This window comes from Stegostoma tigrinum, chromosome 39, assembly GCF_030684315.1.
Source record: "Stegostoma tigrinum isolate sSteTig4 chromosome 39, sSteTig4.hap1, whole genome shotgun sequence".
NCBI lineage: Eukaryota > Metazoa > Chordata > Chondrichthyes > Orectolobiformes > Stegostomatidae > Stegostoma > Stegostoma tigrinum.
The window spans coordinates 23,180,797-23,198,982 of record NC_081392.1 but is presented as its reverse complement, the minus strand read 5'-3'; the positions used below and the strand labels follow the sequence as shown (position 1 = coordinate 23,198,982).

The 18,186-nt window shown below is 44.2% G+C and overlaps 1 long non-coding RNA gene across 4 annotated transcripts in view; it reads right to left on the bottom strand.

The window, feature by feature from the left end:
• The window catches only part of LOC132206614 (uncharacterized), a 113,081-nt gene that overhangs the window by 57,927 nt on the left and 36,968 nt on the right, over window positions 1-18,186 (bottom strand). For 2 of the 4 annotated variants that reach the window (XR_009443047.1, XR_009443048.1), the window contains exon 1: window positions 645-765. The exons of 1 other annotated variant lie outside the window; for it this stretch is intronic. This is a non-coding gene — a long non-coding RNA (uncharacterized LOC132206614). Of the gene's footprint in view, window positions 1-562; window positions 766-18,186 lie in introns of those variants that run through there. One more of the 4 variants, XR_009443049.1, reaches the window with a different exon arrangement.

The window sequence follows — 18,186 nt, the reverse complement described above, 5'->3', positions numbered from 1 at the left end:
TGCAGTTATTTCACATGAATACACACAAAAGCAGTTTACAACACAGGATTGACCAGGTTGGAAACAACTCCCCTCACAGGACTGACCATATGCAGTCTGCACACACACAAGAGCGAACAATCACAGTCTGCAGGACGTTAACAGAGAACTTGTTACACTCAGAAAATGACTGCTCACTCTCCAAATACTTCTTTTTAAAAGCAAAATCACTCCACACTTGAACAACTGCTAGCATGAAAACAATCGCATCTGAACATGCAGAAACTCGGCCACTCACAATCGACAAGAAAATAAAGCACAGTTGAAAACACAGAACTGCCCATTCATCATTCACAGGACAAAATAAATGTTCCCAAACACAGAAATGAGATTTTGAAATGAAAAAGAAATTTTAAAAGCAACACAATCCCACAGAATGCATGCTGCCCATCTACAATGCACTGGTCAATAATGTCAAGGAATACTCTCCATTTGCCTGGATGAATGTCGCTCCAACAATACTCAGTCAGCTTGACACCATCCAGCTCAAAGCAGCCTCATGTTTGGAATTATATTTACTCACTACATTTGAAACACATCGTAACAGCAGTGTCCACAATCTACAAGGATCATCAACAGCAGCATTTCACAAGATCATAAACAACCTGGAAGGAAAACAACAGCAGGTGTATGACGCCAGCAGCATTTCCAAGGTCTTCTCCGAGCCATGCAAGCTCCTTCCTACCAGCGCTGTGGCTGTCCGTGCTCCCAACAGATTGCAGTGTGTCACGTGAGGCAGCTCACAAATAAAAACAGAATTGGTGGAAAAGCTCAACATGTGCGAAAAGAAACCAAAGTTCACATTGCTCAGAACCACCATCACCTTCTCTTGGCAACTCGAGATGGGAAGTAAATGATCACCTAGCCACTGATGGCGACATCACATGCATTTAAATATGACGAAACTCAGACGATTAATGTCCTTCTTCATCCTTGTTGCATTCTCTGTGCAGCTCACAATCTCATCTATGGTTATGCCATCAACAAACACGGAAACATTAGATTTGATCTGTACGTCTCAGTCATCGACAGATATTGTGAAGAGCTGGAGTCCAAACATGAATCCTTCCTCAATTTCACAAGGTACAGCTGCAGACTCAAATCAACAATTTATTAGCATGTGCTTTTCTGTCTGTGAAAGGATTCTCAAAGCACGCCAGCACACCACCTCCAAGTCCATGTGGTCCAAATGTGTTTATTAGCTTCTTCAGTGGGACCCGGTGAAATTGCATCTGAAAAGTCAAATAAAGTTTCCTCCGATCTCCAATTTTTAAATAGTTAATAAGATAATAAGTTTGAATGTCATTATGGGAAGTGATAAGGATAGTGCAGAAGCGTCTAAGTTTGAGGAAAGTCACGTATCATTACATCACTTCTATTACTCGCCATATCACTCTCATTAGACAGGACCAAGCACACATCGACTGGGGGAGGAACTGCTTGCAGTTGATTCTATTTTGGAAAGTGAGACGATTATAAAGTGATACAATAAGAATCCAGGGCCACTGTGTTCCATGGAGAGTGAATGACAAAGGCAGCATTCCAGTGAATACTGACGAAGCGATTTGAGTTTGATGAAGAAAATACAGCACAGACAAAAAGGGAAGAAAACAAAGTGTGAAGCTGGAGGAACACAGCAGGCCAAGCTTCTCAGGAGCGCACAAGCTCTTCCTCTCACCGATCCCCTCCTGCCACCTCAAGCCACACCTCCATTTCCTACCTACTAACCTCATCCCACATCCATGACCTGTCCGTCCTCCCTGGACTAACCTATCCCCTCCCTACCCCCCCCCCCACCTACACTCTTCTCTCCACTGATCTTCTTTTCTATCCATCTTCGGTCCGGCTCCCCCTCTCTCCCTATTTGAGAACCTTCTCCCCGTCCCCCTCTCTGATGAAGGGTCTCAGCCCAAAACATCAGCTTTTGTGCTCCTGAGATACTGTTTGGCCTGTTGTGTTCATCCAGCCCCACACTTTGTTATCTTGGATTCTCCAGCATCTGCAATTCCCATTATCTCTGACCACAATGAAAAACGGTAAAGCCCTTCAAACTTATAGAGTTTGCAAAATGTGGTCCTTAAAATTGTACAGCAAACAATGGCCATGTAATATCTTTGGCAGGTGCTGTTAACGAAAAAAGCCACAAGGTATTTTTTACGTATAGTTAGAGTAAGAGAATTACCAAGGAGAGTGGAGCCTGTTAGAAACTAAACGGGCAAATTGTCACAGAGCCAGAGGAAGTAGGTGAGGTCTTAAATAAACACTTCTCATCTGTGCTCACAAAGGAGAAATATATTGGAGCAGTGGATTTCAGTTAGGATGCTGAGGATCTAGAACATGTTCAGACAAAAGTTGGGGGTGTTGTCCATAGTGAGGTGAATGGTCTCTGACTACAGTCTGATATTGATCAACTGATAAACTGAGCACAGTAATGGTAGATGGACATTACTTCTATGAAGCGTGAGGTAATACACTGTGGGAGGTATGCTCAGTGATGGACATACATAATGGGCAGTAGGTACACACAGAATACTGAAAAACAAAAAAGGACCTTGGCACAAAAGTCCATAGATCACTGAAGGTGTCAGTACAGATCGACTGGCGGGGGTGAAAGCACCTGAACTGGTGCCGGGGATCACATGTCCTGGCAAGGTGAATTGTTTGAGGCATTGAAATGATTTAAACCAGTCTGTCAGGGGTGTGGGACCCTAAACAGCAGTGAGGCAAAAGAGAGGCTGGCACAGAAGTTCAAGACAGCAATTTAAATAGACAAGGTAGGCAACAGCAGGGCAGGATATGAGGGAAAACTGATGAATTAAACTGCATTTATATCAATGCAATGGACCTGACAGGCAAGGCAGATCAACTAAGGGCATGGATGGGGGCATGGGACTGGGATATCAAACATATTACAGAAACACAGCTGAGGGAAAGAAAGGACAAGTAGCTCAATGCTACAGGGGGCAGACGCGACAGCAAGGATAGAAGAGGAGGCAAGATAGGAGGAAAGAGGTATTTCTAAATCGGGAAAACATGATGACTGTGTTGACAGAGAGTATTCCTGGGGTTTACCCAGTGTAGCTATACTAGCAAAACAGAAAAATTAGAATGGGTGATCGCTTTGATGCGATTGTCCTACAGACCCCCAACAGTGTGTGAGAAATTGAGGAGCAAATATGCTGACTGATCTTACATAACAGTGAGAAGAATAAGGGTGTAATGGTCGGGGATTCTAAATTTTCCAAACCTAGACTGGTACTGCCAAAGTGTGAAGTGCTTTGATGGGAGGAATTTGTAAAATGTGTTCAAGAAAACGCTCTCAAACAATATGTAGATGGCCCGATTGGAGAAGGGACAAAACCTGACGTCCACGTGCGAAACAAGGTCAGGCAAGGGACTGAGGTGTCATTAGGGCAACAATTTGGCAACTGAGCACAACTTTATTGGTTTGAAAATAGCTATGGAAAATGATTGGTCTGGTCCATAAGCTAAAGTTATAAACTGGGGTGAGACCAATTTTGATGGTATTTGATAGGAATTTTCAAAAGATAATTGGGGAGCTATTTACAGATAAAGGGGCATCTGGCAAGTTGGAAGCTTTTAGAAGTGAGATAAGCAGAGAGATCAGGGCCAGCATGTTCTTGTTAGTGTGATGGACATTGCTGACGGTAATAGGAAATACTGGATGTCTGGCGATAGAGACACTCTGGTCAAGAAAGAGGGGACATAACTGGATCAATGCACCCCTTGAGGAGCATGAGCTCGGAATACACTTATTGATGGAAATCCAGAGGGCAAAAATGGGACGTGAGATAACAATGTTGTGCCGACCTGTTATCCGACGAGGTCAATCTCCCCTGCATACCCTACATTGTACAATCCTCCATGTGCCTATCCAAGAGTCGCTTAAAAGTCTCTGAAGTATCTGATTCCACGACCATTGCCGGCAGCACATTGCACATGCCCACCACGCTGTGTGAAGACTCTACCTCTGACATCTCCCCTACACCTGCCTCCAATCACCTTAAAATTATGCCCCCTCATAATAGACATTTCTGCCTTAGGAAAAAGTCTCTGACTATCCACTCTATCTCTTGCCTCTCATTATCTTGCACATTTCTATCAAGTCACCTCTCATCTGTCTTCACTCCAATGTAAAAATGCCCTAGCTCCATCAAACTTTCCTCATGAAACCTACCCTCCAGTCCTGGCAGAATCCTGGTAAATCTCTGTACCCTCTCTGAAGCTTCCACATCTTTCCTCTGATGAGGTGCCCAGAACTGAACGCCATATTCCAAGTGTGGTCTAACCAGAATTTTATTGACCTACAGCATAACATCACAGCTCTTAAAATCAATTTCCCTGCCAATGAAAACCGACACACCATACACCACTTTTACAACCTTATCAACTTGGGTTGCCACTTTGAGGGATCTATGGACATGGACCCCAAGATCCCTCTGTTCCTGCACACTGCCAAGAATCCTGTTATTAGGCCTGTATGCTGCATTCAAAGTCGACCTTATAAAATGAATCATTTCGTACTTTTCTGGGTTGAATTCCATCTGCATCCTGTCAAAGTCCCGTTGCAACAGCGCTCCACGCTGTCCACAACTCGACCAACCTTCATGTCATCAGCAAACTTACTAACCCGTCCTTCCACTTCCTCATCCAAGTCATTAATAAAGATCACAAAGAGCACAGGTCCGAGAACAGACCTGGAGAAGCAAGGTGTTTGAGACCCTAAACAGTATTTATCATCAGTACTTACTGTGGAGAAGGACTAGCAAATTCAGGGAAATAAAGCATAGGAGGCTGCAGGGTGGCCTTTTCGAGGCTTAAGAATGCCTGAGCAGCATGTAGAAAGTGAATAGGCAAGGTCCCAGGGGGAGGGGAGTCCAAAAGTACAGGGCATCGGTTTGAGGTGAGAGGGGAAAGTTTTAAAACAGGCCTGAGGGGTAATGTTTTCTACACAGATAATGGTGCAAATATGGAATGAGGTGCCAGTGGAAGTGGTGGAGGTAAGCACAATTACAACATTGAAAAGACATCGGGGCAGGTACACAGACAGGAACGGTTTGAAAGGATACAGGCTAAACGCAGGCAAATGACACTTGTTCCGTTCGGGAAACCCGGTCAGCATGAACGTGTTGGGCCAAAGGGTCTCTTTCCGTGCTGCACAATTCTAGGACTCCAGTTTCTGGAGGAGGACACTCCGAAGATAAGGCATATTGGAGAGGCTGAAACAATTTACATTGATAGGGATGGTGGTCAGGATTGGAGCACATTTCAATTTATGAAGAGAGTGTAGAGAGGAGAGGTGGTGGCAGAAATAGGTGTTAGAACGATTGAAGACACTGGTCCACAAGTCAAGACACAGATACAGCCAGGGAGGGGAAAACACAGAACTGGAAGATCAGACACAGCATTACTGCCCTATCATGGGAGATTTGCTTTCACTTCTATTGTGCTGATCCTCACAAGGGCAGCACAGGCCTGGATTGATAACTGTGAACTTCCTCTGCTGTCTTTGGAAGGTACAGTATCACAAAGCTGAAAGTAGACCTCGCATGATGATGAGTGATTGAGCCTGACTGTAATTAGGGGAGAAAATCTGCCACCTTCACTTGGTCAGGCCTACATGTGACTTCAGACCAACAGGAAAGTGGTTGACTCACAACGACCCTCTGAAATGGCACAGCAGGCCATTCAGTTCAAGGGCAGCTCGGGGTGGGCAATAAATGCTGGCCAGCCAGAGACACCCACATTTCATGAGTGAATAAATCATAACTGGAACCATGCTGGGACCAGTGTCCTGGCCAATCATGGCAGTAGGTTTATGGGCAGGGATTTAAACTGACAGAAAGGATGCTGGGACAGGGTTCAGGGGAAAGGAGATGTCCAAATCCAAACGGAAATTGTGATCGGAACAGCATGGTGATGTGGCTGAAGACAAGCAGGAAGGGGCAGGAAGCTCAGAGTTTCACGGAAACTATACATCAGTTTTTGACAGGAAATTGTAATATAGAGTACATGATAATGTTACTTTTTGGAATGGACAAAGTACGTGCAACAAAACAGTGGCATTCGAAGAGAAGCCCAGACAATATTTCTGTCAGTATTTCCTTGAACAACCTGTTGTGCAACTGGCTAGGGATGTAACTATCCCAGATCGACTGTTGTGTGATGAAGCTGATTGAATGAGTAATGTCACACTGAGAGGTCCGATGGGAAATTCTGAAAAAATGGAATTCAAAGGGATAATGAAGTTTTAATGTGACCATACAAAGAACAAACAATAATTAGAAACAGAAACAAAGCCAACTGTATGACATTGAGAGGAGAACTGACCAATGTAAACAGAGTAAACAGACTGAAATGAATGGTTGTAAATGAACAATGGAAATCATTTGAAGGAACACTGTAAAATATCCAACAAAAAGGGCATTCCATTGACAAAAACTCAGCAAGAAATTCCTACCTGTGTCTCACTCAGGGTGGAAAGGAATATATTCAATTGAAAGAGCCTTAGAAGACCACACAAAGAAAGAACAAATCAGAAGAAAGAGGCTGTTTAGCAAAAAAGGTTATCCGAAGTATGGATGCAGATATTAAAGGGATTGCAAGGGATTTCCAAGCAGAGGAATGCAGCAGGAACAGCAAACATTGTCAGGATTTATTGAGATGATCGGAACAGGGAAAGTTGAAGGTGCTGGAGGTTATGAGAGTGTTATGGAAAGTGGCAAGGGCCTGAACAATGTTACAAATCCAGGAGGAATTGCTGAGCTAGAGGGCTTGTAGAGGTAGGGAGGGAAATACGTACTTTTATTTATTCATTCATGGCCTGAGGATGTCATCAGCTGGTCGAGCAATCGTTGCCCATCACTAACTAACTGCCACAGCGCAGCTCAGAGTCAGCCATATTGCTGTGGGTCTGAAATCACATGTCGGCCAGAGCAGCTAAGAATGTCAGATGTCCTTCCCTAAAGGGCACAAGTAAACCAGGTACATTTTTGCTGATAATTAAGAATGCTTTTATTGTGGCCTCATCGATGTCCTGTACAGCCACAGCATGACGTCCCAATCTCATATTGCCAATGCTCTAACCAGTGAAGGCAAGCATGCCAAATGTCACCTTCATTACCTCATCCAGTCTATCTGTGACGCCACTTTCAGGAAACTATGTATCTGCACCCCAAGTCAATCTGTTTGACAACACCATCGAGGGCCTGAACAACAGCTGATTGTGTTCTCCCCTGGCTTGTCTTTCCAAGATTTAACACTTCACTTTTATCCACCTTAACCTCCATCTGCTATTCCTCATCCTATCAACCTGATAGATCAAGATATTAAAATGTGAGGCTGGATGAACACAGCAGGCCAAGCAGCATCTCAGGAGCACAAAAGCCGACGTTTCGAGCCTAGACCCTTCATCAGAGATGGGGATGGGGTGAGGGTTCTGGAATAAATAGGGAGAGAGGGGGAGGCGGACCAAAGATGGAGAGAAAAGAAGATAGGTGGAGAGAGTTTAGGTGGGGAGGTGGGGAGGGAATAGGTCAGTCCAGGGAAGACGGACAGGTCAAGGAAGTGGGATGAGGTTAGTAGGTAGATGGGGGTGCGGCTTCGGGTGGGAGGAAGGGATGGGTGAGAGGAAGAACAGGTCAGGGAGGCAGAGACAGGTTGGACTGGTTTTGGGATGCAGTGGGGGGAGGGGACGAACTGGGCTGGTTGAGCGATGTGGTGGGGGAAGGGGAGATTTTGAAGCTGGTGAAGTCCACATTGATACCATTAGGCTGCAGGGTTCCCAAGCGGAATATGAGTTGCTGTTCCTGCCACCTTCGGGTGGCATCATTGTGGCACTGCAGGAGGCCCATGATGGGCATGTCATCTAAAGAATGGGAGGGGGAGTGGAAATGGTTTGCGACTGGGAGGTGCAGTTGTTTGTTGCGAACAGAGCGGAGGTGTTCTGCAAAGCGGTCTCCAAGCCTCCACTTGGTTTCCCCAATGTAGAGGAGGCCGCACCGGGTACAGTGGATGCAGTATACCACGTTGGCAGATGTGCAGGTGAACCTCTGCTTAATGTGCAATGTCATCTTGGGATGATATCTTGGGATTCTCCCAAGATGACATTCCACATTAAGCAGAGGTTCGCCTGCACATCTGCCAATGTGGTATACTGCATCCACTCTACCCGTTGTGGCTCCCTCTACATTGGGGAAACCAAGCGGAGGCTTGGGGACCGCTTTGCAGAACACCTCCGCTCAGTTCGCAACAAACAACTGCACCTCCCAGTCGCAAACCATTTCCACTCCCCCTCCCATTCTTTCGATGAAATGTCCATCATGGGCCTCCTGAAGTGCCACAATGATGCCACCCGAAGGTTGCAGGAACAGCAACTCATATTCTGCCTGGGAACCCTGCAGCCATATGGTATCAATGTGGACTTCACCAGCTTCAAAATCTCGCCTTCCCCCACCGCATCCCTAAACCAGCCCAGTTCGTCCCCTCCCCCCACTGCACCACACAACCAGCCCAGCTCTTCCCCTCCACCCACTGCATCCCAAAACCAGTCCAACCTGTCTCTGCCTCCCTAACCTGTTCTTCCTCTCACCCCTCCCTTCCTCCCACCCCAAGCCGCACCCCCATCTACCTACTAACCTCATCCCACCTCCTTGACCTGTCCGTCTTCCCTGGACTGACCTATCCCCTCCCCACCTCCCCACCTAAACTCTCTCCACCTATCTTCTTTTCTCTCCATCTTTGGTCCGCCTCCCCCTCTCTCCCTATTTATTCCAGAACCCTCACCCCATCCCCCTCTCTGATGAAGGGTCTTGGCCCGAAACGTCAGCTTTTGTGCTCCTGAGATGCTGCTTGGCCTGCTGTGTTCATCCAGCCTCACATTTTATTATCTTGGAATTCTCCAGCATCTGCAGTTCCCATTTTCTCTGAAAAAAGGAGCTTACAGGTTCAGAGGTAACAGAGAAGACAAATCAAATTGTGACAATTATTAAAATGGGAATGAAGTTTAAAAATAGGGAGTCCTTGCTAAAATAAATAAGTTGAGTCAAACTACACCAAGAATATTACAAACAGTATGACAGCCTCAGGAAAGATATTCTTGAATTCGCGACTGGCCAGAGGAGGTTCACTGGGCTGATCTTGGGAATGGGGGGATTTTCTAATGAGGAGAGGTTAAGTGGTCTGAGCTTGTCTCATTGTTGTTGAGAAGAATGAGGGAGAAACAGAATGGAATATCGAAGATTCTGAGCACTTTTTTCAACAGGGTTAAAAAATAAAACAGTACAGCTCAGCTCGAGGGTCTTTGGCCTACCATGGCTGTGTCTACCACAATGTTATTCTAAACTACTACCATCTGCCTGCACACAGTACATATCCCTCGATCCTCTGCCTGTTCATTGCATTTATCTCAATCCTACACAAAAACTTCACTCACGTGCCTCACACATCTCATTTAAAATTTCCTCCATCCTGGGCACGCAAAATTTTGACATTTTTACACTGGACAAAGAGGGCTGTCAGACTGTCCGCATTGTCTGTGGGGCAATTCTTTTCTTTTCTCTTCTCTTTCATCTGCTTTTAACCAGAATTTAGACTGAGTTCCTTTTCCTGTTCAAGTTGCTTCATCTGCAATTGAATCTTAGCCATTTCACAAGAGTGTTGTAAGGACCTCTCCTTTCCTCACAGACCAGGGAAACCCCAACTCCAGCTTGTCAACCAAATCCAACAGCTTTGCCTTGGTCACTTTATGCAAAGGCACTGACGTCACTGCTTCCACCCCCAGAAAACTGAGGGGCGACTGAAAGAGCCATTCCTACACAAGGCATTCCCTGTTTAAACCAAGGGAGTGCAACACCTGAAACTAAAGACACTAACAACTAGCACTGACCACCTTTGAGTCATTTAACCGTAATCCCAAAGTGGAATTGGAGAATTATTGCAGCAAGAGCCCCCAGTCTCTTATGGGCCAGGTGTGAATTTCCTCAAGTTTTTAAGAAAGGAGCCGAGACCCCAACTTTGAGATAGTCAGAAGGGACCCGACCTGAAATGTCAACTTCACTTTTCCTCTGATGTTGCCTGGCCTGCTGTGTTCTTCCAGCTCCACACTGCTATCTTTACACCCTAACTTTCTTGTTTTCGAGGCAGATGTCAAGTGGGTGTTCTAGGTATGAGGCACTTGGTTTGAAGCAAAACACAAGTTATTTGAACACTACAGTTAAAACATGAACAGCAGAAAGTGGAATTTAGAATAACAAATATCAGAAAACCTAACCAACCCAATACAGTAACTACTACGAATTAACTGTCCCAATATAATCACATCCTATAAACGCACCCCTTGGCAAAAAGGTAAGGTCAAACACGGATTCTTAAAAGGCAGGAGGGAACAACATCCAGAGAGAGATTTCAGAGAAAGCCAGTCAGGAATTATTTATTGAAGCTTGCAAACCTGCTGGATGCACAAATCTCATGGCTGCTACAGCTGAAATATAACTAGAGAGCCTGAAACTGGCCACTCCTCTTCCATTATTAAGTTGCTTTTAAAACAAAAAAAAACCCAAAGGCCTCCTAAAACCCCTGGACACTTCACTGCCTCTGCCTTTACAAACGATCTTTAAAAATGAATAAACCAATTAATTAATTGACTAATCAAAAAGGACAAAATAACCTTTCTAAAAGGTGACAGTATCGTCTCACACTACACCCCCCTACCATGAGCTGAAACCCTTGGAAAAACAGAATCAGCTTCAGTTCATCTAGTCTGGTGCTACAGTCTGTACATGCTCGTTAAAGACCAATACATCCCCTGGGACCTACTGTAAAGACTGATGCACTCCCTGAGACCCACAGTAAATACTGATGCAATCCCCAGGACACCCTGGAAACCACTAGAAATATCAACGCACTCCAACACCCACAGTAAATACTAACGCAATCCCCAGGACACAATGGGAGCCACCTTAAATACTATCACATTCCCCATAGAACATAGAACATAGAACATATCCTGGTCTGCTCATTGGGGCCCCTAAACATACGCAAGAGCATGAATATGCATGAGGAGCAAAAGTAGAATATATCTGCCCAATCAAGCTTGTGCTACCAATAACCATGACCATGGCTGGTCAATAAACTCAGTCCTCTGATCAAGCTGATTCCCTATATCATGTGCTCTCTCTAAGCTGAAGAGCTTTATTCACCTTCTTCTTGGAAACATTCAATGGTTTGGCCTCAGCCACTTTCTGTGGCAGTGAATTCCACAGACTCAGAGGCGAAGGCCTAGTGGCATTATCACTGGACTATTAATCCATAGGCTCAGATAATATTCTGGGGACCTGGGTTCAAATCCCACCATGGCACATGGTGAAAATTGAATTCAATAAATACCTGGAATTTGGAGTTCAATGATGACCATGAATCCGGTGTGTTTTTTTTCAACAAACAAACAATCAGGTTCATGAATGTCCTTTAGGAAAGGAAACTGCAATTCTGATTTTTTTTTCTGGCCGACATGTGACTCCAGAGCCACAATGCGGTTGACTCTTAACTCCCCTTTGGGCAATTAGGGATGAGCAATAAATGCTGCCCAGCCAGCGATGTCCTCACCCCACAAGTGAATAAAAAAAACCTCTGGCAAGGACATTTTTCCTCATCTCAGTCCAAAATGGCCTATCCTGTACCCTTAGACTGTAAGCCCTGCTTCCAGATTCTTTGGTCATCGGGAATATTGTTCTTTCTGTTACTCTGTCTAGAATTTTATACATTCCCATGAGAGCCACCCTCATTTTCATAAACTTAACCGAATACTCTCCTAATCAATCCAATATCTTTTCATATGTCAGTCCAAATTGGTCTCAGTCTGGTAAGCATTGCCTCGATGGTCAGAACATCCTTCTTCAGATAAAGGAGGCCAAAACTGCACATAATACTCCAGGTACAGTCTCACAATGGCCTTGTACAAATACAGCAAGATCTTCCTGAATCCTCTCCCTGTGAATGCCAACATACCATTTGCCTTCTTCAACCCCTCCTGCACCTGCACCCACTGTGTAAACACAAACACATTCACTGGGGAATCTCTATAAATACTGACTCATTACCCGACAAATCCCTTATAATTATGAACACACTCCCAAAAGGCACAAAGTCCTGACACTGTCCTTGGGCACACCTGAAAATTACGGTCAGTCACTGGAAACACACTGTGGTCTCTCTGTGCAAGTCCGTTACACATACACAGTACCCCAAGACCCATGTAAACGTGGACAACATCTTATGTAAATGATGACACACGGTCAGCAGCATTCTGTTAAAGTCACCCTGTGAGAATCCTGGCAAATATTAACAATTTCCTTGGGAGAAGCCTCTAAAAATTGACACACTTCTTGGTGATTCCTTGTAAACTCTACCACATGACAATGGAACATTTTTTCAATATACTGACACATGCACAAAGATCCCCTGTAAATACTGACAGTCCCACTGAACGCACGTAAACATCATCAGAGTCACCTTGGACTGGCTGTAAATGCTGACAGACTTCCCCAGAGACCCACTGTAGATGCTGTTGTATTCCGTCTGGAGCACCCAGCAATTATTGGCGCATTCCCCTTGGATTCTCTGCAGATACTGATATACTGCCCACAGACCCCTGAAAATTCTAACACATCGTACATGAATTCCCTGTCAACATTACGCACTCTCCAGACCCTCACTTAAATACTGAAACACTACTGGTCAGGTTCCCACAAATTATTAACGCACTCCCAGTAAATCTGTTGTCAATATTGATGCACTGCCCTGGAATTTCCTGAAAAGATCTGTCACACTTCTTAGGAATGCTCTCTTAATATTGATGCCCTCCCCAGAAACACCCAGTACATGCTGAAAATCCTCCCCGGGACATGCTGTAAATACTGATGCATCCCCTCTGGAACCCCTGTAAATATTAACGCACTCATCCTGGATTCCCTTTGGATACTGTTTTTAGGAGATACAGAGCCACATAGCTCAGAATCAGATCCTTCAGTCCAACCAGTTCACGCCGACCATAAACTCAAACTGAACTGGGGCCAAGCACAGGAAGGTGGGACATGTCCCTCTGAATAGATCTTATTCATGCATTTACCCAACTGCCTTTTAAATGCTGTAACTGTACCCGCACCCAGTACTTCCTCTGGAAGTCCATCCTGTACATGAACACTGTGTAAACAAAAATAAAATTCCAAGCATTTTTTATTAAAATCTTTCTCCTCTCAACTGCTAAGTGTGACTCAGCCTTGAAATCCCCACCCTCTTGAATTGAAATCTGCCATTCACCTTATCGACACTGCTCATGACTTTTAAACCTCTGTCAGGTTATTCCTCAATCTCCTCTGCATGGGGTCCATCAAAATGCTGTAACGATTCCCTCTAAATGCTGACGCACTCCCCAGGGATACTGTATTAACATCAGAATCTCCCTGAACGTCCCCCCCCTGTAAATAGTGATACACTACCAGGGACCCCCAAGTAAATAATGACAAAGTCCCTCCAGACCCACTGTAAACACTGAATGAATACCCCAGACACACTGCCAATACTGTCACACTCCCCAAGGACACCTTAAATAGCATTCGCTCACAGCAGTGAGGACAAACTCCCCAGCAACTCCCTGGGGTACTGAGATAGTTCCGAGTGATCATTCTGTAAATGGCACTCCACACAATCACTGGAAAAAGTCTATAGATACTGATTCATTAACCACAGGCTCACCGTGAATACTGACACACTCACTGGGAAACCTGCACAAGTACTGATTCATGCAAGACCCAGTAACAATCGCCTATAGTAAAATATTTCAACGAACTCTGCATTTTTGGGCAGAATCCTGGGCTTCCAAACTTTTCAAAGTGACAGTTGGGCGGAGTCTGTGAGAAATACACAACACAATCATCATGCCTGGGAACGGAGATTGAGTGTGGGATTACTGAGATAACAAGGTGTAGAGCTGGGTGAACACAGCAAGACAAGCAGCATCAGAGGAGCAGGAAGGCTGACGTTTTGGGCTGAGGCCCTTCTTCAGAAAATTATTGTTCAGCGTGGAATCCCATTTTTCACCTCCTCTCTGAAAGGAGGATTGACCAAAACCAACAGAAACCAATCCAAGACAGATTTTACACCTCGGGCTACTCAGTACAGACAGCATGGAGCCGACAGAGATACTTGCCATTCAAATCCATTCTCACATGCTCTAACAATCAGAAAGCCAATTAATCTCAGAAGAGAGCATCAAGAGCAGAGTGAAAACTACAAATCTGGTGTGAAGACAATGGGACCCACAGTCAGTATAACTGCCAGCCCCAATCTCAGAGGAGGAGGAATCTGAACAAACAGCTTCCAAACAGGGGTCTTTCTGAACCAAAAACACCGACAACAAGATCCTGACCCAGACCATCCAAACCAGACACCGACAAACACGATCAATCACTGACTTCACCGAAGCCACGAGTCCTCAGTCACAACCCGAGGTGAAAACCCGCTCATAAAACCCAAAGGTGAAGAGAAACGGCTACTCACCAAAACACACCTTAGTGCATCAGCCGACTCAACCCAAATGTAAAAACCCACAAATTCCAAATCCAGGCTCCAGGTGTGGTGATCCAGAATACCACTGGGATTTCAAAATCACATTCTGGGATGGGAGCAGAAACTCCGAGATCCCAAATTCCACCATAGGTAGCTGTGCTTTTGGACCCGATTGGGAGGAATTCAGGCAGGCAGTGTAAATGTTTGTTTTCTGTGTGTCAGTAAATTATGTCTAATCATGGAAATCTCTTTTCATAGTGTATTGGATTAACTTCATGAATTTACTGAGGTACCCACTTCTTAAACTATAATTACCTTTATGCGCCTAAATAAATGGAGATTCCTTTGCCCTGAAATACCTGTCTAAAGTCTCCTCATCCAAATCCCCATAAGTAAGTCCAGTGTTCAGAATCACAGGTCTGGGAGAAGCCTCAATATCAGGAAAGTAACTGCAAACCAGAATCCTCCACGAATGCCCCAAAGGCACTCTTCAAATCCTCACACACTCACTGGGGACCTTCAAAAAACACTGACACCTTCCGCCTGACACCGCCTGCAAAAGAATTTCAATGGGTCAGATTTACATTATTTAGCATCTGGAGCCTGACTTGCAGTTTAACAGCACTGTTTGTTCTGAAGGAGAGTCACATCAGACCTGAAACTTGAATTCTGTTTCTCTCTCCACATGTGCTGCCTAATCGGCTGGATTTCTGCAGCTTTTTCTGCTTTTTTTCAATTTTTCAGCATCCACAGTTCATTTTTAGTGACATCATTGTTGACTTCTCAGCACTCATCCAGTTTTTGCAACATTTTTCGATCCCCTGAGCATCGCAAACATTGCAGACCATTTTCTAGAATACAGTCATTGATTCAGTCCTTGAGCTGGAAATGATCACAGATTCACAGGTAATTGAGTGAAGATATTTCTGCTTATCTCAGTCACTGAGGCTGTTCTACCATTCTGAGACTGAACCATTATGTTGCATTCCTATCAGCAAAGATAGCTGCCAACATTTATCCTGTGACTGTCTTTGGTAATAATATGCAGTTCAAAGAGAACACCTCCTTATTCACATGCATTATAGGATATCCAAATCCAGCCGACTCAGTCACACCTCATTATAATCTCCAGTCCCCAGTTAAATCTGCTACCCCTGTGTTACAATCACTTGTGTGCTAATGTGCGCTTCCTTAAGTGTGGAAAACAAATCTGCACACAGTTGCGTATCTCTGGCTTCAGAAGGTTGCACAACGTGCATTGATAGAAATCACATTGCAATGAACGCATCCTTTTTCCAGGTTCTCAAGTAACTTCACGTGTAATTTGTCGGCAAAAGAAATCTGTGTTCCAGGGAACATAATCCCATTAATGACAGGCTGTTGCACACAGCAACACGACCCCCTCACAAATATAAGCCATCGTCTAATGTTTTAAAATTAAAATAGTAAGCAGAGAAAATGTCAGCTAAAAAAAACTCACTTGCTGATAAGATAATGCTAAAAAAAATACAATACAATGAGACAAGGGTAAGTTAGTGTGGCTAACTGGTGAAACTGGCTCATAATGACTCAGATTCCCCACAGTGAAGCAATAGATTTACCGAATCATTGACAAAAATAGCTCAGAAACAAAGGGTTGAAATCTCATAAAACTGACAAGCAAGATGTACCATCAGATTGACAGATAGAGATTGGAATTGTTCAGAAAATAACTTACCAGGTACATTGATTGATGGTGCATGCTAGAAAACATTCTGAGTGAAATAACATCAGTATCTACCACTTATTCACTAAGAATTGAACCTCTACATCACCTAAGAAGAACAGGTATGGGGTTTACTGGCCGCCTGATTTGCAGACAAAGGAAACCTGATCCCAGGGCTCTCAGGGACGTTACACTGTTAGTGACAGTCCATCACACACAACAACAGCCTCTTACACTGAGAACAGAACAGATTATAGTTTAACAGACATGCATCCCAACATGAAAATCTGCCACTAATTCTAATGTCAACTGCAAACCTACCTCCAAGGTTCACATCCAAATCATTTATGTAAATCACAAAACAGTGCCTTTTTGTCCCCGACAGTCCGTCCAAGGTTTATGTTTGATCCACATGCTCCTTGTTTGAACAATGTGAATGCGTAGCTACTAATATTTAGACTTTTAAACTGTCAGATATAACTATGGAATCTTTCTTAATTCATTGATCATTTGGCTTCTATGTATATCTCAAGCTACCTTGAGCTGTGTATGTATAATTAGTTCCTGGGGAAAAATATCTCTTGTGTATTCTGTTGAATAAACACATTTACAACCTGTATGTTCCTTGGTCCAATTATCTGTGCAAAATGTAAATATTTTTTAGCCAATTACAGTAATTATCTTTTAAGTGGCCGATTCATGGGGGGAACAAAAGGACGTTGTTTTTTTTAATCATTGATATAAATGATTTGCACGTGAATATAGGAGATAGATTTGTAGATGACATCAAAAGTAGTGGTGTAGAGGACAGTGAAGAAGGTTATCTCAAGAGTACAATATCTTCATCACATGGGCCAATGAGCTGAGGAGTGGCAGATGGGGGTTAATTTAGATTAATGTGAGGTGTTGCGTTTTAGGAAGGCAAATCAGTGCAGAAGTTATGGACTTAATGGTGAGGCCCTGGGAGTGTTACCGCACAAAGATCTTGGAGTGCAAGTTCATCGTTTCTTGAAAGTGGAGTTGCAGGTAGACAAGGGAGTGAGGAAGGCATTTGGTACGTTTGCCTTTATTGGTCAGTGTCTTGAATATAGGAGTTAGTGGGTCATGTTGCAGACATATTGGGCATTGGTTCGGCCACTTTAAGAATAGTGCATCCAATTCTGATCTCCCCGTTACAGGAAGGATGTTGTGAAAGTTGAAAGGGTTCAGAAAATATGAACAAGGATGTTGACGTGATTGGCGGGCTCGATCTGAATGGAAAAGCTGAAAAGGGTGGGGATATTTTCCCTGGAATGTTGTAGGCTAGCGGAGAGTGGGAGGGGCTGCTTACAGAGGCTTACTCAGTCATGACGGGCACGAATTGGGTGAATAGTCAAGATCTTTTTTCCAGGGTTGGGAGTCCAAAACCGGAGGGCTGAGGTTTAAGGTGAGACGGAAAGATTTAAAAGGGATCTAAGGGGCGACGTTTTCACGCAGATGAAGGCGCACGTATGTAATGAGCTGTGAGAGGAATTGGTAGATGCTAGTAGAAATACAACATTTAAAAGTCATCCGGATGGGTTCATGAATAGGAAGGGTTTAAAGTAATATGGGCCAAATGTTGGCAAATGGGACTAGATGAATTTAGGATGTTTGCTCGGCATGGATGATTTGGATTGAAGGGTCTATTTCCATGCTGCACATCTCTATGATTCTGTGACTATTGACAGAAGCTAAACCAACATTCCCATATAGAATTGACCCTCACCACCCCAACCAGTGAAACTAAAGGAACTGCAGAAAGAACGAAGGAAGCGAGATGAAGTGAAGCTTTTCGGATGCAGATTGGGAATGTGACATGCGTGAAAATGAGATAA